The sequence below is a fragment of the Phalangium opilio genome, unplaced genomic scaffold (assembly GCF_054372755.1).
Source record: "Phalangium opilio isolate 3A_F unplaced genomic scaffold, DU_Popi_V2 ptg000019l_1, whole genome shotgun sequence".
NCBI classification, from domain to species: domain Eukaryota; kingdom Metazoa; phylum Arthropoda; class Arachnida; order Opiliones; family Phalangiidae; genus Phalangium; species Phalangium opilio.
In genome coordinates this window covers 5,464,375-5,475,287 of record NW_028324152.1, presented here as the reverse complement: position 1 = coordinate 5,475,287, position 10,913 = coordinate 5,464,375, and the positions used below count along the sequence as shown (strand labels likewise).

Here is a 10,913-nt window from a genome sequence, read left to right as displayed (position 1 = left end):
ACATGTAACGTAAAAAGTCGATGTTTTTCCACATTACCTGACGACCATTTCATTTCTGAGCTTCCTTGGCTCCATGGTTAGCGCGTTCGGATGTTAACCAAAAGGTTTGTGGTTCGAGCCCATCCGGGAGCGGTGTTGTGAGGTCTTAGATGTGACGTAAAAAGTCAAAGTTTTTCCACAATACCTGACGACATTTTAATTTTTGGGCTTCCGTGGCGCAATGGTTAGCGCGTTCGGCTGTTAACCAATAGGTTTGTGGTTCGAGCCCACCCGGGAGCGGTGTTGTGGGATCTCAAATGTAACGTAAAAAGCCAAAGTTTTTCCACAATACCTGACGAACATTTAATTTTTTGGCTTCATTGGCGCAATGGTTAGCGCGTTCAGCTGTTAACCGAAAGGTTGGTGGTTCGAGCCCACCCGGGAGAGGTGTTGTGCGGTCTCAGATGTAGCGTAAAATGTCAAAACCTTTCCACAATACGTGACAACCATTTAATTTCTGAGCTTCCGTGGCTCAATGGTTAGCGCGTTCAGCTGTTATTCAAAAGGTTTGTGGTTCGAGCCCATCCGGGAGCGGTGTTGTGAGGTCTCAGATGTGACGTAAAAAATCGATGTTTTTCCACAATACATGACGACCATTTCATTTCTGAGCTTCCTTGGCTCCGTGGTTAGCGCGTTCGGATGTTAACCAAAAGGTTTGTGGTTCGAGCCCATCCGGGAGCGGTGTTGTGAGGTCTCAGATGTGACGTAAAAAGCCAAAGTTTTTCCACAATACCTGACGACCATTTGATTTTTGGGCTTCCGTGGCGCAATGGTTAGCGCGTTCGGCTGTTAACCGAGAGGCTGGTGGTTCGAGCCCACCCGGAAGTGGTGTTGTGGGGTCTCAGAAGTAGCGTAAAAAGTCAAAACTTTTCCATATAACGTGACAACCATTTAATTTCTGAGCTTCCGTGGCTCAATGGTTAGCGCGTTCGGCTGTTAGCCAATAGGTTGGTGGTTCGAGCCCACCTGGGAGCGGTGATGTAGGATCTCAAATGTAATGTTAAATGCCAAAGTTTTTCCACAATACCTGACGACCATTTAACTTTTGGACTTCCGTGGCGCAATGGTTAGCGCGTTCGGCTGTTAACTGAAAGGTTAGTGGTTCGAGCCCATCCGGGAGCGGTGTTGTGAGGTCTCAGATGTAACGGAAAAAGTCAAAGTTTTTCCACAATACCTGACGACCATTTAATTTTTGGGCTTCCGTGGCGCAATGGTTAGCGCGTTCGGCTGTTAACCAATAGGTTTGTGGTTCGAGCCCACCCGGGAGCGGTGTTGTGCGGTCTCAGATGTAGCGTAAAATGTCAAAACTTTTCCACAATACGTGACAACCATTTAATTTCTGAGCTTCCGTGGCTCAATGGTTAGCGCGTTCAGCTGTTATTCAAAAGGTTTGTGGTTCGAGCCCATCCGGGAGCGATGTTGCAAGGTCTCAGATGTAACGTAAAAAGTCAAAGTTTTTCCACAATACCTGACGACCATTTAATTTTTGGGCTTCCGTGGCGCAATGGTTAGCACGTTCGGCTGTTAACCGAAAGGTTGGTGGTTCGAGCCCATCCGGGAACGGTGTTTTGAGGTCTTAGATGTAACGTAAAATTCAGAGTTTTTCCACAATACCTGACGACCATTTAATTTTTGGGCTTCCGTGGCGCAATGGTAAGCGCGTTCGGCTGTTAACCGAAAGGTTGGTGGTTCGAGCCCATCCGTGAGCGGTGTTGTGAGGTCTCAGATGTGATGTATAAAGTCAAAGTTTTTCCACAATACCTGACGAACATTTAATTTTTGGGCTTCCGTGGCGCAATGGTTTGCGCGTTTGGCTGTTAACCGAAAGGTTGGTGCTTCGAGCCCACCCGGGAGCGGTGTTGTGAGATCTCACATGTAACGTAAAAATCGTAAGTTTTTTCCACAATACCTGACGAACATTTAATCTTTGGGCTTCCGTTGCGCAATGGTTAGCGCCGTCGGCTGTTATTCAAAAGGTTTGTGGTTCGAGCCCATCCGGGAGCGATGTTGCAAGGTCTCAGATGTGACGTAAAAAGTCGATGTTTTTCCACATTACCTGACGACCATTTCATTTCTGAGCTTCGTTGGCTCCATGGTTAGCGCGTTCGGATGTTAACCAAAAGGTTTGTGGTTCGAGCCCATCCGGGAGCGGTGTTGTGAGGTCTCAGATGTGACGTAAAAAGTCAAAGTTTTTCCACAATACCTGACGACCATTTAATCTTGGGCTTCCGTGGCGCAATGGTTAGCGCGTTCGGCTGTTAACCGAAAGGTTGGTGGTTCGAGCCCCCCCGGGAGCGGTGTTGTGAAGTCTCAAATGTAACGTAAAAAGCCAAAGTTTTTCCACAATACCTGACGACCATTTAACTTTTGGACTTCCGTGGCGCAATGGTTAGCGCGTTCGGCTGTTAACTGAAAGGTTGGTGGTTCGGACCCATCCGTGAGCGGTGTTGTGAGGTCTCAGATGTAACGTAAAAAGTCAAAGTTTTTCCACAATACCTGACGACCATTTAATTTTTGGGCTTCCGTGGCGCAATGGTTAGCGCGTTCGGCTGTTAACCGAAAGGTTGGTGGTTCGAGCCCATCCGGGAACGGTGTTTTGAGGTCTTAGATGTAACGTAAAATTCAGAGTTTTTCCACAATACCTGACGACCATTTAATTTTTGGGCTTCCGTGGCGCAATGGTTAGCGCGTTCGGCTGTTAACCGAAAGGTTGGTGGTTCGAGCCCATCCGTGAGCGGTGTTGTGAGGTCTCAGATGTGACGTAAAAAGTCAAAGTTTTTCCACAATACCTGACGAACATTTAATTTTTGGGCTTCCGTGGCGCAATGGTTTGCGCGTTTGGCTGTTAACCGAAAGGTTGGTGGTTCGAGCCCACCCGGGAGCGGTGTTGTGAGATCTCACATGTAACGTAAAAAGTCGATGTTTTTCCACATTACCTGACGACCATTTCATTTCTGAGCTTCCTTGGCTCCATGGTTAGCGCGTTCGGATGTTAACCAAAAGGTTTGTGGTTCGAGCCCATCCGGGAGCGGTGTTGTGAGGTCTTAGATGTGACGTAAAAAGTCAAAGTTTTTCCACAATACCTGACGACATTTTAATTTTTGGGCTTCCGTGGCGCAATGGTTAGCGCGTTCGGCTGTTAACCAATAGGTTTGTGGTTCGAGCCCACCCGGGAGCGGTGTTGTGGGATCTCAAATGTAACGTAAAAAGCCAAAGTTTTTCCACAATACCTGACGAACATTTAATTTTTTGGCTTCATTGGCGCAATGGTTAGCGCGTTCAGCTGTTAACCGAAAGGTTGGTGGTTCGAGCCCACCCGGGAGAGGTGTTGTGCGGTCTCAGATGTAGCGTAAAATGTCAAAACCTTTCCACAATACGTGACAACCATTTAATTTCTGAGCTTCCGTGGCTCAATGGTTAGCGCGTTCAGCTGTTATTCAAAAGGTTTGTGGTTCGAGCCCATCCGGGAGCGGTGTTGTGAGGTCTCAGATGTGACGTAAAAAATCGATGTTTTTCCACAATACATGACGACCATTTCATTTCTGAGCTTCCTTGGCTCCGTGGTTAGCGCGTTCGGATGTTAACCAAAAGGTTTGTGGTTCGAGCCCATCCGGGAGCGGTGTTGTGAGGTCTCAGATGTGACGTAAAAAGCCAAAGTTTTTCCACAATACCTGACGACCATTTGATTTTTGGGCTTCCGTGGCGCAATGGTTAGCGCGTTCGGCTGTTAACCGAGAGGCTGGTGGTTCGAGCCCACCCGGAAGTGGTGTTGTGGGGTCTCAGAAGTAGCGTAAAAAGTCAAAACTTTTCCATATAACGTGACAACCATTTAATTTCTGAGCTTCCGTGGCTCAATGGTTAGCGCGTTCGGCTGTTAGCCAATAGGTTGGTGGTTCGAGCCCACCTGGGAGCGGTGATGTAGGATCTCAAATGTAATGTTAAATGCCAAAGTTTTTCCACAATACCTGACGACCATTTAACTTTTGGACTTCCGTGGCGCAATGGTTAGCGCGTTCGGCTGTTAACTGAAAGGTTAGTGGTTCGAGCCCATCCGGGAGCGGTGTTGTGAGGTCTCAGATGTAACGGAAAAAGTCAAAGTTTTTCCACAATACCTGACGACCATTTAATTTTTGGGCTTCCGTGGCGCAATGGTTAGCGCGTTCGGCTGTTAACCAATAGGTTTGTGGTTCGAGCCCACCCGGGAGCGGTGTTGTGCGGTCTCAGATGTAGCGTAAAATGTCAAAACTTTTCCACAATACGTGACAACCATTTAATTTCTGAGCTTCCGTGGCTCAATGGTTAGCGCGTTCAGCTGTTATTCAAAAGGTTTGTGGTTCGAGCCCATCCGGGAGCGATGTTGCAAGGTCTCAGATGTAACGTAAAAAGTCAAAGTTTTTCCACAATACCTGACGACCATTTAATTTTTGGGCTTCCGTGGCGCAATGGTTAGCACGTTCGGCTGTTAACCGAAAGGTTGGTGGTTCGAGCCCATCCGGGAACGGTGTTTTGAGGTCTTAGATGTAACGTAAAATTCAGAGTTTTTCCACAATACCTGACGACCATTTAATTTTTGGGCTTCCGTGGCGCAATGGTAAGCGCGTTCGGCTGTTAACCGAAAGGTTGGTGGTTCGAGCCCATCCGTGAGCGGTGTTGTGAGGTCTCAGATGTGATGTATAAAGTCAAAGTTTTTCCACAATACCTGACGAACATTTAATTTTTGGGCTTCCGTGGCGCAATGGTTTGCGCGTTTGGCTGTTAACCGAAAGGTTGGTGCTTCGAGCCCACCCGGGAGCGGTGTTGTGAGATCTCACATGTAACGTAAAAATCGTAAGTTTTTTCCACAATACCTGACGAACATTTAATCTTTGGGCTTCCGTTGCGCAATGGTTAGCGCCGTCGGCTGTTATTCAAAAGGTTTGTGGTTCGAGCCCATCCGGGAGCGATGTTGCAAGGTCTCAGATGTGACGTAAAAAGTCGATGTTTTTCCACATTACCTGACGACCATTTCATTTCTGAGCTTCGTTGGCTCCATGGTTAGCGCGTTCGGATGTTAACCAAAAGGTTTGTGGTTCGAGCCCATCCGGGAGCGGTGTTGTGAGGTCTCAGATGTGACGTAAAAAGTCAAAGTTTTTCCACAATACCTGACGACCATTTAATCTTGGGCTTCCGTGGCGCAATGGTTAGCGCGTTCGGCTGTTAACCGAAAGGTTGGTGGTTCGAGCCCCCCCGGGAGCGGTGTTGTGAAGTCTCAAATGTAACGTAAAAAGCCAAAGTTTTTCCACAATACCTGACGACCATTTGATTTTTGGGCTTCCGTGGCGCAATGGTTAGCGCGTTCGGCTGTTAACTGAGAGGCTGGTGGTTCGAGCCCACCCGGAAGTGGTGTTGTGGGGTCTCAGAAGTAGCGTAAAAAGTCAAAACTTTTCCATATAATGTGACAACCATTTAATTTCTGAGCTTCCGTGGCTCAATGGTTAGCGCGTTCGGCTGTTAACCGAAAGGTTGGTGGTTCGAGCCCATCCGGGAACGGTGTTTTGAGGTCTTAGATGTAACGTAAAATTCAGAGTTTTTCCACAATTCCTGACGACCATTTAATTTTTGGGCTTCCGTGGCGCAATGGTTAGCGCGTTCGGCTGTTAACCGAAAGGTTGGTGGTTCGAGCCCATCCGGGAGCGGTGTTGTGAGGTCTTAGATGTGACGTAAAAAGTCAAAGTTTTTCCACAAAACCTGACGACCTTTTAATTTTTGGGCTTCCGTGGCGCAATGGTTAGCGCGTTCGGCTGTTAACCAATTCTAGAGGGCCGGTAGGCCCTTCTAGATAAGATCCCACACCCTCCCGTAATGTTAAATGAAAATTCACAGATTTTCGCCGATTTTCCCATAGGAATAACATGGGGTTTTTGGTGCTCCTGTACATCGAATCATTTAAAAACTAAAGCGAAGTTACGTTTCGGAATACTTTCAAATTAACAAGTAACTATTCAAGGTGTGCCTTTTTCAAGTTTCATCAAAATTAATTAAGTCTAAGTATGTTAATTTAATTAAAAATGTAAGTACCTCAAAAGATTATTCTACAGCAGACGACGCTAATTGTTCATTACTCTACAGTAGACGACGCTAATTTGCCATTTCACCGCCTTGAAACTTTAACTTGATATTTGTCAATAAATATAACACTATATTTATTAAAAATATCTCTGGCGGGTCTATTTTTCGTTTAATTATGTGTCTCGGTTGAAATTCTATACTTAAGATACCTTTTTAATTTATATTTTAGATGTTAGTTTCGACCAAGGCTTAAGTTGCCTTACTTAGGCCATGGATTTATAATAGAAGCTTACGCTTCATGGATATTTCACTGTAGCCTTGAGTAAGGCATAAGGATAGATGGATCAGTGTTGGAAATAAGGATTTTTTTAAAACTGGACCTGTGGCCTAGGTATTTAATTAAAATAACTGGCCACGGTGCCACTCACTGTAAACGTACAAGGGCAGTGAACGCAATGTCATGGATAATTGCAATCGTAAAGTGGACTGTAAAAGATACAGATTTGATAGTTTAAAAATCGTGGCAGGATGTTGGTTTTGAAGTTGACTATTAAGCTCGGGTTCTAAAACGAATTGTGAGCCGTATCTTATAAGAATTAGTAGAAGTGTAGAACCATTTTTAACCTCGTTCTAGAAGTGAAAAATTTCGCATTTCAGGCAAAAAATTGTTTTATAATAGATTAATACAAATGCAGACTGAAGGAACAGATATTATATAAAAAAGGACTTGGTTTGCCCAAGCCTGAAAAACAAAACGATAAGAGTTTTTTCCAGTTGACTGAAGCGAGGATATTTTATTTTTCTATATAATTTTAAAGACAATCCGCATTTTACTACTCTTTAGAATTTAATTCAATCTCCTGATTTTACTGCTAATGGATTTATTTCCTATAAATTAATTGAAATAAAAAATTACTTATCTCAGATTTTTCAACAATTCCATTTTCGTAAAATTTTATCATGAAAAATCTGAGATAAGTAATTTTTTATTTCAATTAATTTATAGGAAATAAATCCATTAGCAGTAAAATCAGGAGATTGAATTAAATTCTAAAGAGTAGTAAAATACGGATTGTCTTTAAAATTATATAGAAAAATAAAATATCCTCGCTTCAGTCAACTGGAAAAAACTCTTATCGTTTTGTTTTTCAGGCTTGGGCAAACCAAGTCCTTTTTTATATAATAGGTTTGTGGTTCGAGCCCACCCGGGAGCGGTGTTGAGGGATCTCAAATGTAACGTAAAAAGCCAAAGTTTTTCCACAATACCTGACGAACATTTAATTTTTGGGCTTCCTTGGCGCAATGGTTAGCGCGTTCAGCTGTTAACCGAAAGCTTGGTGGTTCGAGCCCACCCGGGAGCGGTGTTGTGAGGTCTCATATGTAGCGGAAACAGTCAAAACTTTTCCACAATACGTGACAACCATTTAATTTCTGAGCTTCCGTGGCTCAATGGTTAGCGCGTTCGGCTGTTAACCAATAGGTTGGTGGTTCGAGCCAACCCGGGAGCGGTGTTGTGGGATCTCAAATGTAATGTAAAATGCCAAAGTTTTTCCACAATACCTGACGACAATTTAATTTTTGGGCTTCCGTGGCGCAATGGTTAGCGCGTTCGGTTGTTAACTGAAAGGTTGGTGGTTCGAGCCCATCCGGGAGCGGTGTTGTGAGGTCTCAGATGTGACGTAAAAAGTCAAAGTTTTTCCACAATACCTGACGACAATTTAATTTTTGGGCTTCCGTGGCGCAATGGTTAGCGCGTTCGGTTGTTAACTGAAAGGTTGGTGGTTCGAGCCCACCCGGGAGCGGTGTTGTGAGATCTCACATGTAACGTAAAAATTGTAAGTTTTTTCCACAATACCTGACGAACATTTAATCTTTGGGCTTCCGTTGCGCAATGGTTAGCGCCGTCGGCTGTTATTCAAAAGGTTTGTGGTTCGAGCCCATCCGGGAGCGATGTTGCAAGGTCTCAGATGTGACGTAAAAAGTCGATGTTTTTCCACATTACCTGACGACCATTTCATTTCTGAGCTTCCTTGGCTCCATGGTTAGCGCGTTCGGATGTTAACCAAAAGGTTTGTGGTTCGAGCCCATCCGGGAGCGGTGTTGTGAGGTCTCAGATGTGACGTAAAAAGTCAAAGTTTTTCCACAATACCTGACGACCATTTAATCTTGGGCTTCCGTGGCGCAATGGTTAGCGCGTTCGGCTGTTAACCGAAAGGTTGGTGGTTCGAGCCCCCCCGGGAGCGGTGTTGTGAAGTCTCAAATGTAACGTAAAAAGCCAAAGTTTTTCCACAATACCTGACGACCATTTGATTTTTGGGCTTCCGTGGCGCAATGGTTAGCGCGTTCGGCTGTTAACCGAGAGGCTGGTGGTTCGAGCCCACCCGGAAGTGGTGTTGTGGGGTCTCAGAAGTAGCGTAAAAAGTCAAAACTTTTCCATATAACGTGACAACCATTTAATTTCTGAGCTTCCGTGGCTCAATGGTTAGCGCGTTCGGCTGTTAACCAATAGGTTGGTGTCTCGAGCCCACCTGGGAGCGGTGATGTGGGATCTCAAATGTAATGTAAAGTGCCAAAGTTTTTCCACAATACCTGACGACCATTTAACTTTTGGACTTCCGTGGCGCAATGGTTAGCGCGTTCGGCTGTTAACTGAAAGGTTGGTGGTTCGAACCCATCCGTGAGCGGTGTTGTGAGGTCTCAGATGTAACGTAAAAAGTCAAAGTTTTTCCACAATACCTGACGACCATTTAATTTTTGGGCTTCCGTGGCGCAATGGTTAGCGCGTTCGGCTGTTAACCGAAAGGTTGGTGGTTCGAGCCCATCCGGGAACGGTGTTTTGAGGTCTTAGATGTAACGTAAAATTCAGAGTTTTTCCACAATACCTGACGAACATTTAATCTTTGGGCTTCCGTTGCGCAATGGTTAGCGCCGTCGGCTGTTATTCAAAAGGTTTGTGGTTCGAGCCCATCCGGGAGCGATGTTGCAAGGTCTCAGATGTGACGTAAAAAGTCGATGTTTTTCCACATTACCTGACGACCATTTCATTTCTGAGCTTCCTTGGCTCCATGGTTAGCGCGTTCGGATGTTAACCAAAAGGTTTGTGGTTCGAGCCCATCCGGGAGCGGTGTTGTGAGGTCTCAGATGTGACGTAAAAAGTCAAAGTTTTTCCACAATACCTGACGACCATTTAATCTTGGGCTTCCGTGGCGCAATGGTTAGCGCGTTCGGCTGTTAATCGAAAGGTTGGTGGTTCGAGCCCCCCCGGGAGCGGTGTTGTGAAGTCTCAAATGTAACGTAAAAAGCCAAAGTTTTTCCACAATACCTGACGACCATTTGATTTTAAGGCTTCCGTGGCGCAATGGTTAGCGCGTTCGGCTGTTAACCGAGAGGCTGGTGGTTCGAGCCCACCCGGAAGTGGTGTTGTGGGGTCTCAGAAGTAGCGTAAAAAGTCAAAACTTTTCCATATAACGTGACAACCATTTAATTTCTGAGCTTCCGTGGCTCAATGGTTAGCGCGTTCGGCTGTTAACCAATAGGTTGGTGTCTCGAGCCCACCTGGGAGCGGTGATGTGGGATCTCAAATGTAATGTAAAGTGCCAAAGTTTTTCCACAATACCTGACGACCATTTAACTTTTGGACTTCCGTGGCGCAATGGTTAGCGCGTTCGGCTGTTAACTGAAAGGTTGGTGGTTCGAACCCATCCGTGAGCGGTGTTGTGAGGTCTCAGATGTAACGTAAAAAGTCAAAGTTTTTCCACAATACCTGACGACCATTTAATTTTTGGGCTTCCGTGGCGCAATGGTTAGCGCGTTCGGCTGTTAACCGAAAGGTTGGTGGTTCGAGCCCATCCGGGAACGGTGTTTTGAGGTCTTAGATGTAACGTAAAATTCAGAGTTTTTCCACAATACCTGACGACCATTTAATTTTTGGGCTTCCGTGGCGCAATGGTTAGCGCGTTCGGCTGTTAACCGAAAGGTTGGTGGTTCGAGCCCACCCGGGAGCGGTGTTGTGAGGTCTCATATGTAGCGGAAACAGTCAAAACTTTTCCACAATACGTGACAACCATTTAATTTCTGAGCTTCCGTGGCTCAATGGTTAGCGCGTTCGGCTGTTAACCAATAGGTTGGTGGTTCGAGCCAACCCGGGAGCGGTGTTGTGGGATCTCAAATGTAATGTAAAATGCCAAAGTTTTTCCACAATACCTGACGACAATTTAATTTTTGGGCTTCCGTGGCGCAATGGTTAGCGCGTTCGGTTGTTTACTGAAAGGTTGGTGGTTCGAGCCCATCCGGGAGCGGTGTTGTGAGGTCTCAGATGTGACGTAAAAAGTCAAAGATTTTCCACAATACCTGACGACCATTTAATCTTGGGCTTCCGTGGCGCAATGGTTAGCGCGTTCGGGTGTTATTCAAAAACTTTGGCATTTTACATTACATTTGAGATCCCACATCACCGCTCCCAGGTGGGCCCGAACCACCAACCTATTGGTTAACAGCCGAACCCGCTAACCATTGAGCCACGGAAGCCCAAAAATTAAATGTTCGTCAGTTATTTTTAAAAAACTCTGAATTTTACGTTACATCTAAGACCTCAAAACACCGCTTCCGGATGGGCTCGAACCAACAGTCTCTCGGTTAACAGCCGACGGCGCTAACCATTGCGCAACGGAAGCCCAAAGATTAAATGTTCGTCAGGTATTGTGGAAAAACTTTGGATTTTTACGTTACATTTGAGATCTCACAAAACCCTCCCGGGTGGGCTCGATCCACCAACGTTTTGGTTAACAGCCGAACGCGCTAACCGAAAATTAAAAGCCCAAAAATTA

General features: G+C 45.6%; 1 non-coding gene across 1 annotated transcript; it reads left to right on the top strand.

The window, feature by feature from the left end:
• The first annotated feature begins 10,018 nt into the window (after positions 1-10,018).
• On the top strand, positions 10,019-10,091 carry TRNAN-GUU (transfer RNA asparagine (anticodon GUU)). Its single transcript has one exon. It is a non-coding gene; the product is annotated as a tRNA-Asn (tRNA).
• The last annotated feature ends 822 nt before the right edge of the window (positions 10,092-10,913 follow it).